The sequence below is a fragment of the Neopelma chrysocephalum genome, unplaced genomic scaffold (assembly GCF_003984885.1).
Source record: "Neopelma chrysocephalum unplaced genomic scaffold, ASM398488v2 Primary Assembly neopelma1_24, whole genome shotgun sequence".
NCBI lineage: Eukaryota > Metazoa > Chordata > Aves > Passeriformes > Pipridae > Neopelma > Neopelma chrysocephalum.
Window position 1 is genome coordinate 43,735,563 of NW_020897693.1, and position 16,450 is coordinate 43,752,012.

Consider the following 16,450-nt stretch of genomic DNA (forward strand, 5'->3'; position numbering starts at 1 on the left):
GAAAGGTTCCACTGGTTTCTATGCCTTGTTAGGTCTATCATCTTTTTAATTAATAGTGTTTTTACGAAGCCGTCTGAACTGTGTCATTTCCATTATCAGAAAACCATTGCCATTAATGAATAATTTTCATTTCTGATCCTTGATATCATGCTAGTTGATCTCCTGTTTCCATGCCGCCGAATGATAGCATCGTTTTCTGCCCACGATCAAATTTAATTTGGACTCTGATTATATTATGCTGTTGCGACTGAAGTGTCAATTTTTGTCAGGCAATTAGGAGCTATAACCTGTGAAGTTAAGTTTGATAGGCATTGTAATTGGATTGTTACAGTAATAGCTTGGAACATTCCCTTTTTTTCTTGCTTCTTTGATTCTTGATGCATACTTTAGTTGTGAGAACAAAGGCATTTTGTTATTATGCAACCATAGGATGTTCAAGACAACAAGATGGAGTTCAGGTTTTTCCACTCTCCCCAGATGGACTTAATTTGGATTAAGTTTTGACCACAAATTATTCCAGGATTTTAAAAGAACTTGGGGGTGGTGTGTGGGGGTGTGGTGGTGTGTCAAGGAAATCTTGAAAAAGACAGCTGTGGAACCAAAGCTTCTGTGTTATAATATGGAAGGCAGGTTTTGCATTAAAAAGTTCAAAGGCATATAAAAATCCTCACACTGGAAATGTGTCAGAGTACCCAGGATACTCTCATTCCTTTTAGTGTCCTGTGCAGTATATGTACTTTGCAAGTATTTAGGCACATAATTTAAGGTCACATTATGGCCCAAATTTTCTGTTAGTGTAGGTCAGGGCAGTTGTATTCTGATGAATCGGTAGAGAAGTTGGCCCTGTAGAAAATAACCACTAACACAGTAGCTAACACCTAATGGAAAATACTTTTTATTTTGTGTATGTGGTTTTGAATCCTTGCTGTCAGATTGTAAGTTATCTGCTTCTACATTTTGGTTGTGTGGTTTTTTTTCCCCCCTCTGCAGACACAGTAGTACAAAGCCTGGTGATTTGTCAAATGAATTTTGTTCTGAATGTCTTTAGGGTGTGCTCAGCCCCTCCCCTAGCTTCATCTCCTGATCATCTCTAATGAAAGGCACAATGCAGAGGCCTTTTAAAAAAGACAATGGAGAAAAGATGGTTTTTCCAGTGCTCATTTGATTGAACACTTTTCATAAGTGCTGCTATGTGACAAGCAAAAGGTGGAGGAAAACAAAGAAAATCCAACTGCTATGGAATGTGAGGGAGAAGCTCACCTGCAACAGGATTTATCTGGAGCAAACTGAAAATCAGTAGCAGAGGTGTTAGGTAAACAGTAAAAGAAATTAGACCTTTAAAATTGACTGCATGAGATTTTCAAAAGTTTCATATGGTGGGTATGGGATGGTTGTATCCTCTGAGTTAGTAAATATTTACCAATAAACTCATGATATCCGGTAATTTCATGATGTATGGGTATGCTCTTTCCTACTCCAGGCATATGTTCACTTTTCTCTTCTGGCATTTTCAACATCTGGTCAGTGCTTGGTCAAGGAATAATTTCATGAGTTTGCATCATTGTTCATTAACAACCATTTGTGTCTCATGGATCTGTCCCCTGCTCACCTCCCAACAATGCTCCTCCTCCTTCTGCCTCTTTCAAACCTACACTAGGGATTTTCTGTCAAGGCTAATGGACTGAGTATTAACATCCCATTGCTTCGATCATGTGTTCCCTTAACAGCTCTATTCCATCCTATAATTCCACCTCTCTGCTGTGTAAAGTCACTAAGTTCATTTACCATTCATACTCCTGTAGTGTTCTGCAAAATTTCAAACCACGTACGGTTCCGCTTAATCAGGTTCTGCAGGGCTCAGGTGGACCATGGGTTCTTGTGGCTGCCCTCTCCTCTGAGCTTACTTGGGACACCAGGATACGGAGGAAGCAGAAAACTCGGGACAGCAGCAGTTACCAGTCTCTATCATTCCTCATTCAGTGGGACCATTTTATTTTGTTCATACTTTGTACTTATGCTAACATTTGCATAGGTGTTAAAATCTGGGCATTAAAAAAAAAAAAAATCAGTCTTTTGCTTTTAAGTTTTTTCTTTTTGTTTTTTTTTTCTATGAAAACTATTTCCATTGAATGATTCCACTTATACCATATTTTCTTGCCAGTTTTATTTATTTGAATATACAGAGTTTAAATACAGGGGCTAAGCTTCTTGGCGTTGCCCCCTTTAGTCTCATGGTACTGAAAACTAATACTGAGAAACCGAAAGGATGCATCAGGACTGTTACTGAGGGAGTGGATTGCTGATGTGACAGAAACAGCTGCATATGAAAAGATGATATATGGAATGGAAAGTAAGTTAGATGAATTTGAAGGTATTTGTAATCTATTCTTCAGCTGTATCAGAAGACATGTCCTGAAATATGATAGAAGATAGTGGAGGGAGGTTGAAGGGTGAATGAAAGCTTTGTTTCAAAAGGTAATAATAATAACAACTTATCTCCCTGCTCTTCTATTGCTATACTTTCCTTTTTCCTTTGTTTTTCTTCTTTCCTGGGAGATAAGGATGGGCTACAGTTATACGTGAAAAAGTAGTGAAAGTCATGTAAATTTTTCTGTACATGTGTTGTGTTTGTAAAAAGACAGGCTAAGAATTTGATGAAAAAGAGCAATAGGAAGCATGTAAAAATCCATTCCAGGCAGTAGATGGATGCAACTTTCTTGAATCTATTGGTGACGAGAGCGTGTATTAAATTTCTACTTTTCAGTTGATCTGATACAGGTGTAGCAATTACTACATACTGGTGTCATTAATTGTAATGTTCTGTAGGAGTAATCAATGAACTCTGTTTCCTGAAAACAGTTTCACCTTTGCACTATTAGTGCTATAATGAAGAGGGCGCAGCATATACTTACATAAAGAACTTAGAATCTATTAGCACCTGTGCTGAACACTAAAGCTGCTGATACTTTGCATGCAAATTGTAGTCATCATCTGAGAAGAAGCAGAGTTCATAGGTTCAGTATTCTCTCTTTCAATCTCCTATGTCAGCTATGTCTTAACCAGCTGGGGGCAGAATTACATTCTGGAAATTAGTGAGAAAAAAAGGTTAAAATTGAAAATCTACTGTTTCTGCATCTGGCCTCCACATTTATATGTTATAAGACAACATGAAAAATCCTAGCTAGTATAAATGATGTCTGATTTCACATTGTGTTTTTAAAGTGTTAGTGTTCAAGTAGGTTTACATTTGACAGGTGATTTAAATACTTCAGTACATTTCTATAGCCATAAGAAAAAATCTTTATCGGGGTAAAAGCTTGATGAAACTATTAATTTTTGTACTCATGCAAGAAACATGACTACTCTTTATGACATGTAGATGTATGAGGCATTATATTAATCTTCATAATTATTCTAAATATTTTATTGTTTGAGTATATTTCAGTGACTGTTCATTTATGTTGTTTATACTATATTTATCTTCTGTACTGATTCTTGGATGCTATGCTCTGACTGCATACCTGATTATGATTGGTGAAATCTTACCATAATGCTGAGATAGACATATCTGTATTTCTGTAACTCTTCTAATGAGTTTACCTTTGGTAGAAAAATGGTGGGTTTTTTCCCCTCATACCAAAATAACACTTTTAGTGCCTACAGCAAATATGTAGCTTCAGCCACCTCACAAGCTATTCCACCTTTTCCCGGGGTTCTCTCTCAAAAGAAATAGTTGTGAAAGTCTCTATGCTCAGTTTTTGAATACCATGAAACTGTCCTCTGCTTAATCCCATATGGAATAATATTAAAATGCACCTGTTGGAACACTGTGACTCAGAAAGGAGGAATACAAAAACTACAGCTATAGACCAGTAGAGTAAAACAGCATATGGAGTTAATGGAACAGAATTGAGAAAAGTACTCCTATGGACAACAAATATTTTGCATCTCTTGCTCACTTTGGCAGCAGGTCCATGGTAGTTTGCCTATGGGAAGATGCCACGATTGTTTCACACTTTAAATCACTTTTATCCCTTGCTGGTCAGACTAACCAGGTTAAAAAGATGAGAGAAAATTCATCCTCAAGAGCATAATGATACAGAAAGTTACTGAAATAAAACAGTACAATGCTGAAACTGGATTAAAATTCTGACTAGATTAACATGTAGCTTCTTCCAGGTTCTCTTTGTTTATGAACATTGGCTACAATATTCACATCTTCATGTGAGGTCTTCCAAAACATCAGAATCTAGGCTTTTGCCTTAGACCAGTGAAGATAAGAATGATCCACAGAATTTGGTTTGTCTTCAAAGTTTCTCAAAATCTAGCATTTTCCAAATATTTCTGAAAATTCAGAAATTTTTTTTGAGCTTCTATTTAGTTAAAAGCTGGTCTCATACAAACCTGTGAGAAACACAGGATGAAGAAGAATATTTCACAGATACAATGATTTTTTTCTCCTTCAGATTCTCAAGTCAAAGACAGAAAACAGGACTAGGATTGAACCACAAGATTTCTTAGCATCAGAGTAGTTTGGTTTTATGATATGAGGAAGATTGTCCTGGTCAAGATGTTAGTCTAGGAATAAACAAATAATAATCATTCTGGCATCTGATTTTCAAAATTGCTCTCAATACTGACCTGACTTTGCCTCAGTGGACATTGAAATAGACAATCATAAACATCTCTGGGTAGTTCATCATACACCAGCCACTATCACTGCATTCAGCTAAAAGAAAAGACTAAACAATATAGGGTGTATCAGTAACCAAATAAATGGAAAGTCACATAAACCATTCATCTTTATTATGTTGTGGCCATATCCTTCCTAAAGGCCTGTGTTTTCAGCCTGGAGTAAAGGCAGAGTTACCTCCACTGACCCATGAGAAGACAAAGATCAAAGCAGGCCTCTGTTAGGCCAGGAAATTGCCCATTTATTTCTCTGTACAAGGAAATTGAGCCCATGAAATCTAAAGCAGCCAACCTGTTCAGCAGCTCAGGCATTACAAATAGTAATCTCACATCAAGTTTTCACTTCGTCTATAACTTTCTCTGTTTCCTTTAGAGAAAACTAGGGCTGTGATTTAGGTTTTTGTCTCTTATCTCATCAGCTGTCTTCATAAAACCAGTAGGAATATAATTTTGGAGATTTTTAGCCCTGAAGTTCAAATTGGCTAATGGTTCAGCCTTTTGTTGAAGGGAAAGTAAATGGGAGAGAAAAGAAAGATGGAGAGACAGACAAAACAGTTACATAAAGCTTATTTCCATAGGAAGCCAAGTTAAACAGTCTTTATCTGTAGGAATTGTAACGCTTAGTTATGTAACTCTTCAGCTTATTTGAAGAGGTGATTAACTGTTCCTAATTAAGCATTCAGCTACAGCCTCATTATAAGACTTTGTCCCCTCTCCAACAACTTGATAATAAATTAAAAAAATTAAAATGTTAAACCCCCCACCAATAAACTCATAAAAATCCCTGTGCATTCACATTTTTAGGGTTAAGACTTACTGACAACTCGAGTACTTTATGGAGATTGTGATTAAATTGGGTAAGTACTTTTCAAGATTAAAATACTTGAAGTAGCTTATTTTTACAATATTTGCAACACCTATTGTTCCTTTGTATCCATCTCTCTGTCCAACAAAATCACATAATACCACAGAGTTTGAAACATAAGTAGATTTCAATACTGACTGTGCAAAAGTCAGTTTTAGGGGCAGGAAGAGTAAAATGTTTAAGGAATATCTCTATTTGAAAAAACTGACTGATTTATCTACCTGTGAAGATGGCAAGGAAGGAAAAAAAAGCCCCAGAAAACAAAATACTTTAATCGTCAATCTCTGAATTGCACTAGGGTGTTTCTGAAGTCTCTTTTTAAAGCTCTCACTTCTCTTTCATATTCCCTGCAGAAAGCCATTTTCCAGGCAGAAACCAGTGGAATTAGAGCTAGGAAGTGATTTCCTGACGAGGTGGCAGAACTGGGGAGGGAACCCAGATCTGTGTGTCCTTCTCACTTGGCTGCTTTTGTTGGCAGCAGCTAAGGAAGCTGAACTACCCGTGTGATTCTCTGCAGACTGCATGCACTGTGATAGCCAAAACTCATGAATGTTCTTACTTTGCAGTGTTTTGTTGTGCCTTGTAAAAGCCGTGATGAGTGGGTACCTCATTAATACTAAGGGATCTTGCGTTTTGTTTTGCAAAGTCATCTGATGTGACTTCCATCTAGGCAAGATGTAGATTTCCATGTGGTGCTGTGCTGCTGTGATTTGTTAGCTTTCATCCAGTCTTGCCTTAGTAATGGGAAAATTAGGCCCTTATATATTATCACATGATATTTTCTTCTGTTCACATTATGCTTTTTGCACAATCTCAATTTAATTTACCTTGACTTATATTAGGGTTTTCTTCCAAAAGCCCTTTCCTGTAGACCAAAGCAATGAATTCAGTGTGAGGAAGTTTAGACATCATCTTTTCATTGAGAGAAATAGATCACAGAAAAGGAAGTCTTTAGGATGCTACTATCCATCTCTTTACCTGATCAGTATATAAAGAACGTAGTACAACAGTAAGGGCTGAAGAGTTAATCTCTTACATTAATCTCCCTCATTACCTCATATTAAGCAGTCACTTCCTCAAATGACTGTACAATGCAGTACTACTAGTAAAATAAGTTTCACATCAGGATTTAATAGCCCTTGAATTAGCCCTTCAATAATTTTCTTTATTTAATTCCATGACAAAATTGCACCCCCAAATAATATACAGACATCTGCTTTGAAACTTCCCCTCAAATTGGTGGGATTGGTGGCTCTTTACAGCCAAAACATTCAACAAAAAGATTCCTCAGTTTTTTCTCATCATGCACAATTAGGAGTTTTGACTTCAAACACTTGTAATTACAGTACTCTGAAAAGATGTCCTAAATATATATGTTTCACAGCGTGACTATGACTTCAAGCAAATTCTCCTGTCTGAGGTGCTTGGTAAAGTAAAACTGAATTACTGAGAGTACAATAAGCAAGTTACAGTGTTTAGATACAATAACCAAAAATAAAGTCAATTTAATCTTCCAAAGTAGGACAGCTTTTCAATGTATTCGTCACTATGGAGATTTAACAGTAGATTCCAACTTGCATTTTAATAGCAAACTTACATAATTGTGAGTCCTGGTGTGGTACTGCTGAGCATATTCAGGCCAGAATTACTAGTTAGACAGATCCTGCTTAGCCCTGTAGTTAAAGCATGCTAATAGTTTACACATGTGTATGACAGATGATAATAACCGTCCTTATAATCACCTTTGGATTTCTCTTTTCTTTCTCACTCAACACCATCTAAAAGAGAAAATCAGTATGAGTGGTCAAGGCTGGTGATTAACAGCCAAGGTTTTTGGGGTTTATCCTTTTTATCATTTAGCTAGTTTTGTCAATGAGGACGTGCAATATTTTTGCACCACATATTTTAAATAGACAAATTTAAATAATAAATAAAATAAAAATATTTATTTATTAGTTTGCCTATTTATTTTTGGTAGACAATATATTTTTGAGAATGTGTGTAAAGATGTTCATGAGGAAAAAGGTTCTCAGATGTATTTAAAAGGTTTCTGGGTGCTCAAAATTGGGAAAGTATGCAGAACACTTTTTGTTTTGACTGAAAGATTGTTTGATTTTGGCAGTATTTGTTGCACATGCCTTCTCTGTTCCTACATGTTTTTTTGTAACCAGTTCTAGTCATTACATAACTTGAGGCAAATATTTTGCTTTAAATTGTCTGTGCCTTAGATATTCCAGTTGAGGAGTGGTTGAGACAAATAATATACTTCCTAGGGTGTTGGGAAGCTTAATTAAGTGTTTATAAAGTTCTTTAAGACTTTTGCATGAAAAGCATTACGGATGTGTAATGCAGCATTATTATTAATGTATATTGCAAATTATTTTTTATCTCTGGCAATTTTCCATTACTTTAGAAAATTACTCTAATCTAAAATATTGGCCAAATAGACAGAATTGCTGCAATTGCTTTAGTAAAAGTTCAGTGATGGAGTCATGTTGACTTTTATCTTCAACAATCTTCCCTTAGAGTCTCCCAGAGACACAGAACTTGAGCCATGCTTCTAATTGTTGGCTTCAGGCTAAAACTTTTGATCACTTTTTTCTGCTGCTTTCTGTTAAACTCATTCAATGAAAAGGCTTGATAACATTTTATACTGTCTAATTCTTTATTTTGGGGAATATGAAAGATGAATTTGACCTTCTGAATTTTTAGTCTAAACTTGGGTAACAGGGAGCATCCTCATTCTTGTTTTCATTCATATTAATACTGCATCTATCTCTTTTGCCCTGTAAAAAGCTATTAATATTGTTCTATTAACCTCTTTCTAAGTAATAATGACCTTTCCCCTGAAAATGCAATTATTGGACTTTTTTCCCCATAATAAATCTCATTTATTAAAAAGTTTGGCCTTGTGCACTTTGTTCTCTGTCATTTCCTTAGAAAAATCATGCTTTATTTTCAAATAAGAACATTATTTTTATTCAGAAGAATTTTCTATAATGCATGCACTTGGTCATAATTTGAGAGGAGGTGACAGCTACGTGGTTCAAGTATTTCTCTACCTTTAGAAAGAAAAAGGCTGTAGTGACCATGCTCTACATTCCTCCGTTGCTTGCTGGTGGTCTGGCTGTTTGTAGCTATAGTATTTTGCAAAGCATTACCAACCAGGTCAGTTTGGCTCTTGCTAATGTCCAGTCCAAATGATCTCTGCTTTGTTAGACAGAGCTCCTATTCCCTTTCTGTGGTGAGCAATGATTTTTTTGAGGTGTTGCCTGGCAAACTTTCTCTATTTTGCCATTAGCTCCTGAGAGGAGGAAGGAGGAGAAATATTACACACCTCTTGTTGTGCGTGCCAATCCAAGCTTCTGGGGAGACAGGAGGGGAGGCAGAGGAAAAGCTTTTATTGCATTCCTGCTCTTCCAGCTGCTGCTTTTGTCAAGGGAGATGATGAGAAAACTTTCCTATATTCTAAAGAATACAGCAGTAATAAAAGTGTCTGTAACCTCTCCACATCCTTGATGAAGCAGTGGCTGTAGCAGAGGGAATTTTTTTCACTCCAGTAAAACAATGTTAAAAAGCTGAGTAGGAGAGCATTACTGTCCTGGTTCTTCTCCACTCCCCACCCTCCTCATGTTGGAGGGGTTGGAAGAGAAAGGAGGAAGGTTGTTGCAACTCCCTTTTCCTGACCATTTTCTTTCCCATTTATAAAGAATCCTAGAAGAAGAATTGTGAACATCCATATAGTTTTCCCTTCTGATGTAGATAGAAAAAATATCTATAACCACATGTAGGGGAAGGATATTTTTGTGGTTATAGCTCTAGGCTGGAAAAGGGAAAAAGTAGATTCAGTCTTGGTGTGCCTGACTTTTTTTTTTTGGTAAGCACAGGCAAAAAACTCCAACTTTTTTTATTAGACCCATCAAATTAGGATACAAGTTTCTTAAAGCACGCACTGAAATAAATGCAGCAGTTACAGAATGCATGTTAGAAATTAGAAAGTGAGGCTCAGCTTCTTTGAGAATTCTCTAAAATTGCAGAAAATGGGTGTTAAATGTGTACCATGGACAGAGAGAATTTCCTCCCCATCCATATCCCAGATTGATCAAGCATCTTACAAGGAATGTTAACACTAGTGATTTCAAGCAAGAGAAAAGGGACTGTGTACCATGTAGGTAGGTGGACATGAACTATACCATATACAAAATTTTAAGATGAAGAATGATTTTTTAAACTATGTTTTTCTAATATTTGTTTGAACTGTGTTCTTCAGAAAACCACATCTTCTTTACATTTCCCGACTCTGCGACTCATCAAAATGAGCTGTGTTAGTCACATCAAATGATGTTTTTCATAGAATAAGACAGGAAAAGCAGCACACTGAGTCATTGTCACAGGGAGGGTGGCTGCCAAGCCACTATTAGACAACACAGGGAAAAGCAAACATATTAAATGACTGGGGTCACAGAAACAGAGCCCAGTGACAGGAAATCATTTACAATTAGGTGAACATGAGCCTCCTCATCTTTTTAGTCTGGTTTTTAAGGATGTGCTACCATGGTGTCTACCTGTTTGTCAGTTTCTGTCCCTCACTAACTTTGTAAGCCATTGGCCACTCAATAAAATTTGTCAAAGTAGTAGAAGTCTCAGAAGTATGACTAAAAGTTGATGCTTTTACCAAGCAGGGACATGCCTTTTGCACCCTCCCGAGGAAAGGGCTGTAATGCTGGTGCAGACACCACCAGCTCCATGTGCCCTGCTGTGCTGGCCAATGTCCCACCTCCACTGGCTGGCCTGGCAGCGCTCATGGCATTCTCAGCTCAGCACAACACATCCTGCCCCTTGCCCTGCAGTCACAGAAGGATCTGGGGGTGTTATACAGCTGGGTTATCCTTATGGATTTGAGAGAGGAAGTGGAAGAATGAGGTGGCAGCAGAGACTTTATGTGGTGTTACACTAGACCTGGTGATGATACACATCGACAGAGATGTGGAAATAAGGAATTGCAATATAAAGCAATGGCAAACCAGGATTCACTTTTCTTAGTGAAAAGCTTTCAGTTCTCTCTAGGTTCAACAAATTGTTGTAGTTTAATTTGTAACCTAATTGTGAGTGTTCAGGTTATGCTCCTTGCTACAGACTCTTCAGCTTCTGCTTCAGTTTCCTTAGGAGTGAAGGTTGTTGATGCAACTACACTGTTTGTTTGCTGTGCCCAAAGTCAATTGAAAACAAGGCCCAGTTTTGACAAACTTGATTGAAAAGTGGAAGTCCCTATTTAAATTCCTGTACGTTTAATGAAAATGAGTAAGTGGCTAATAAAAATAGTTTATGCTAATTATCCCTCAGCAAGCCAAAATTAGCTGGCTAGTCAAACAGCCTTCTCATGATGCCAGGCTAACTATAGCAAGAATTATCTTTTCCTTGCTGTGGTGCTACTCTGACAGGGAAAATGAAGGATATAGGATAAACATTTGTAAGACATTGGGGTTTCATTTGTCTTCTGATGAAATAATCTGACTGCTTTGAGAAACTTTTTCATGAATGCTTTAAAATTTGTAAAGGGGAAGAATGACAACAAAAACTACCAAAGCACACAATTGTTTCCCTTCCCCTCCCACCCCCCATTGATTCAACTTTAAAATTTGACAATTGTCCATAATATCTGTATTGTTTTTTAGGCTGGTGATTTTCATATACTACCCTTATTAGTAGTAAAGCAACACATATGCTTGTCTTGCTTCTTTTTAATTATTTTTATTTTTTAACAAACTCATGAACAGCAAGATAAAAATCTAACAATTCCATTAGCATATTGAGGTAGATTTGATTTTCTTCCCATTACTATAAATTTATACATCTCTTCAATAGAGTTAAGGAGAAACAAAGACACAGGAGCATGTAAACACCATAACAGTCTGGACTCAATAATTATAGAAATATGAGTTGTCCGGTAGCCAAAAACTCGCTACTGGAATTTGAGCCAGTTTCTAAGTCAAACTGATATTCCTCATTTTTTCTCCAGTAACTAATTCTTTTCTCTTATTTATTTTTTAGGATTTTTTTTATGGTCTGCTTTTCTTTTCATATTGTTACTGAGAAAGAGAGAAATTATCGCCTGTAGAGCATACCATGTCCACTTACATCGACATACCATTTGCATAATGCCACGTATTACTGTAATCTGTAATCTTCATCCCATTCATTACACAGCTCAGATTTCTAAATATTACCTGGGAAAAAGTTTTGACAAATTTTTTCCTTAATGTACAAATTTTGTGGGGGATACATTTACTGGGGTTTTACTATTGGACTTCTGTGTTCATACGGAAATACCCACATTTCATATTATTGAGGTTATTGCTTACTGCTTATAAATATGAGCACATTTATCTTTCACTCTACCATCACAGAGGACATGAGGCATAGATGTTGTATGCCAGAGATATGTAGGAGATGGGAAAGGCTTTGTTACATCTGCAGATTCAGTTTGCAGGCACTGCTCTTTGACTGATTTCTATTCCAGGATGTACAGAATAGGAACCAGTAGCAGCCCTGCAGACCTACACAGAGGTCTGATATTTAGAGCTACTAGGACAGAAGGTCTGTGAGTGTTCTACTTTTTTGTGGACTGGCTTATCTTACCTGAAGGGTGAAGCCTAGCCTGGAAGCCTTGATGAGAAAGCATAGCTCTCACCTCCTCTGATTAATGTAAGAGGGAATATTTAGTACAAAAGCCTTAAAATTTCTCTACAAGCATAGGAGAAGGGGAAAAAGTAATGAGCACTGAGCCACATAGTCCCTGAAGGAAGGACCTCCCCATATTGCTTTTGTTAGTGAGCTCAAAGCAGGATTGCAAGGACTCCGGCTATCTGAGTGAAGATGGTGAGAAGACAGTGCTGGTATCCCTGACATACTTCACTTTGAGCATAGTTCAAAGTTTCTTTTCCACTGATTTAACAGAGAGCTGTCAGGCACCCTGAAGTCACAGGAGAAGAAACACTAGAACCCTTTATCTTATACTAATTAATATGTTTCTATCATAGTTCACTTATTTTTAAAAATTATTGCCAGCTGTAAAACACAGAAGAAAAAAATACAAAACTCCTGTGATTTTCCATCAGTCTTGTTATTTTTATTTTTAATTTATGGCAAACAAAAGACTATTAATTCATACTTTTTGAATGTGGAGTAATAATATTGTGATTAGGTTCTGTTCTTGTCCTTTCTACAGGTAGTGCTCTGCATTGTTGGAATTAGCAAGGCAGTGGAACAGTGATGTTCTCTGAAACTCTTTCAATTGATACAGCTGACTGCTTTTTATCCTGGACCTAATTTTGTTTGAGCTTTTGGTTCTGTTTGGTTTTGGAAGATCAGCCTGTGACTCCAGGAAAGATCTGCTTTTCAGTAATTTTCAAGCAAGCAGGCTTAATCAGGTTTGATATTGCTCCATTCAGACACACACTTGTGTGCACACACATCTACATCACTGATTTAAAAATACTGCCCAAACCACCCTTTGTGTCTGCAGTCCCTACTCGTGCTGTCCTGGTGTTTTGGTATCAAATTCTTCTAAAAAGAAGTTACAATGACACCAGGTTTTCCCTGACAACCGTTGTTTTGAGAGTATGTGCAGTTGCTGCAGTAATGTCGTTTGATAACTGCTTTGGAGGGTAACTTGTCCTCCTCCCCACAAATTTCTGACCGTAATATGCTATTGAGCAAGTCCACACACAACTGTCTGGGATTATCGGCCTTAAACATATTTATTTTATTTTCATCAGGACAGGACTTCAGACCTCCTTTCACATGGTACATCCCGGCACACTTCCTGCCCTTGGAAAAGATTACTCCAAAACCTGTGAATATGTACAGTACAAGAGACATCCTTAGACTAGCTTCTGCCTGTACCGAAAACTGACCTCTGAATATTTTTCTGGGAACCTCAAGCACAGAGAGTTAGCACAGTGAACAGAGAATGTCTTCCTGCCCCTGAAAGAAAAAAGGAGTTGATTGAGGCAGCACAACTGTTACAGGCTGAGAACCAGCTCCACAGAGCTCGGAAGTGAAAGGAGAAACAAAACCAAAACCTCCTCCAGCAAATTTAATCTTACCTCTCTTCTCCCTTTTCAGTACCAAACTGTATTGTCTTAATCGGGGAATGTGATTTATTTGTGAAATATCTAGTAGGTGGCAGAGGTGGGGAGCAAAGCTGCACAAAGCTCCCCAGAGCTGCTGACCGAGGTAAATAGTGTGTCATAACACATTTATCAAATCATAACGGAAACTGTATAAAACACACAGAAGAGGGAGGGGGAAACCCCATTCCCCACTGGGAAGTCACTGAATATTTCAACCAGTTTATAAAAGTATGTGTACATGTGTTTGGAAAGGGGGAGGTTTTCTAGCTTCACCTCTGCGAATAAATCATTGGCCTGGGATGTCTGAGCAGACAAGTGAAATGGATGAGTGCATTATGGATCAAGGAGGCGGTATTCCTGCCTTAGTTGGTTTGAGAGAGACCACCCAAGCACTGTGGGACTAAGATGAGACTGTAAGTAGTGAGTGTAGAGTTCTGAAAGGCCTCTGACATGATAGGAAGGTGGGGAATAAAATAAAATTGACAGTATGTCTTAAATAGCAGTCATAACTAGTAATTTATATAATTTTCAGATAAATTAGGGATTTTTTAGCTTTTAAATTAGCTTTGTAGCTAATACTTTTTTTTGCCTTTGACTAGATTGCCACTATAAATACAATGCCAGTAGTGACTTTCAGAATATAGAAGCTGTTGTCAGATGCTCTCATTGACATTAAGACTCTTGCATCATAACTGGTCTATTGAAGTCAGTGAGAATTACTTATGGAAAGAGACACCCTTTCCACGTTAGTAGGGCTTGCATAATGTGGATGAGTGTTACCAAAAAAATACCAAGTTAAAAGGAACCTGAAAGAGATGGCATCCTTATAAATGTATGTATAATTACAACTTTAGGATTCTTGCAAAGGAAAAGGAGATATGAGTTTTGGAATTATTGTCTTTCACAGGGAAAGCTGTTAGAGTGCAACTGATCACCTTTTTATATTTATACATGGCAATATGGATTGAAGGCTGATCAATCTATTATATATATAGTAATGAATTAGATGAATTTTGAGCTATAAGAAAAGGCAGTAGGAATTAAAAGACAAAATAGGAAGTGTGTTTATAGAAAATTATCTGCTTTTCTTTTTTTAAAGGAAAAAACAGTCTTGATGTTTTTCTATTATAATCTAAAATTTTCTAACTTTTAAAAATTTTGGTTGAACAAATGTTGAAAGGTTGTATTTACCAACATTTCTTTTATAGTAGACAATCTTAAATTGTTTTAAAATCATTTAAAAGCTGCTCCTGAAAAAAAAAAAGACAAGTTTTTAAAAAAAATGCTGTATTTTCCACCCATGGAATAGTTTTCCTTCTTTTGTGATCACCTCTAATAGCAATCCATCAGCATTTACAGTCACATGCAGTCCCTCACCCTGCTAGGTCAGACACTGGTTTTGTTGACAACTGAGGCAGAATTTGTAAGGTGAAGCCTTGGGGCAGATCACCTTTAACACCAGTCAGGGGATCCCCTGGCCACAGAGGGGTGATGCTGGTGGTTTGTAGACACTCTGCCTCCCATAACCGACATCCCAGTGGGGTGCCAGCTGTGTTCAGGGTGACGTAGGAGGCTGAGTTGCTTAGCGCATGCCATCAGTTAAGTTCCTGTATCACATTTCTCAGGAACGGAGATGTTAACTCCCCAAGTTCAGGCCAGATTTCAGTTTCAGCATTCATATTGTGCTTACCTAAATCTCCCCTGAAGTTTTGATTCGATACAGGATCATTCATGTGCTGCTTTAAATGATGCAATGCAACGTTGCTGCCCACACTGTTGAACATCTGCTCTGTTTCAAAAGTTGCCTTTTTTTTTTTTTTTTTTTTAGTTTCAAGGGGAACTAACTCAGCTGGAGCTCCAACTGTCCTTGGGTAGGGAATGATGAACAAGTGGTGTTTGTGCTGGAGAACAAGGTTGAAAGACACTGGAAAGAATCCTTTTCCGCTCAAGGGCTTAAGGCACCCAACCAACTGATCTACAGCTTGTACTATAAACTGTGGGCTAAAGTTGCAGCTGTGATCTCTGAATGAGATTTACAGCTCATGGATCTGCCCCTGCTGTGTTCCCAGCCCAGCTCGCTACATTCCCAGCATGTCCTGTAGAACATGTTGCACATCAGGGAGGGGGATATCTGGAGACTGTTCCACAGCTTTATCAACTCATTTAGACTACCCACAGCCTGGCCACTTATCTCAAGTCCAGTCTTGGAGGTAAAAGTTGTGTTATCTAGGACTCTAGGTGCTCAACCACTGTAGTGACTAGTGTGCTCTAGCTATCAATAAAGAATTAAACAAATGCAAGATATTGTTGAATTAAAAGGAAAATTCCTTATATATAACAAAATTTTTAGAGGGGTTTGTTAAGGCTGGAACTACATGGATGTTACCATATTTTTCTACTGCTGATATCTGTACACTAAGGCTAATTGCCCTCTCTCATGTAGAAGTTTAGCAGTGTATCAACTGCACAAAGAGACAGAGGACAGCAAAGAGAGCTGCCCTGAATGGCAGCAAAGCAGCTGAGTGGAGAGGATGCAGGGAGGAATGCAGAACTGAGGAGGATCTGTGATCCTGTGAATCCTCTTACCTTCTCTGTTCCCTGATGTAGAGGTTTGTCCAGCAAGAGGTCCTTCACAGAGGAGCCTTCTTGCTGTATCTGCTGGTGCACTTTCTTTACACTTCCTCAGCTCCCTGTTGTAAGGAAACCTCAGTGCATGAAACAAGTCTGATAATTCTGCAGCTAAATTAATATGTAAGAA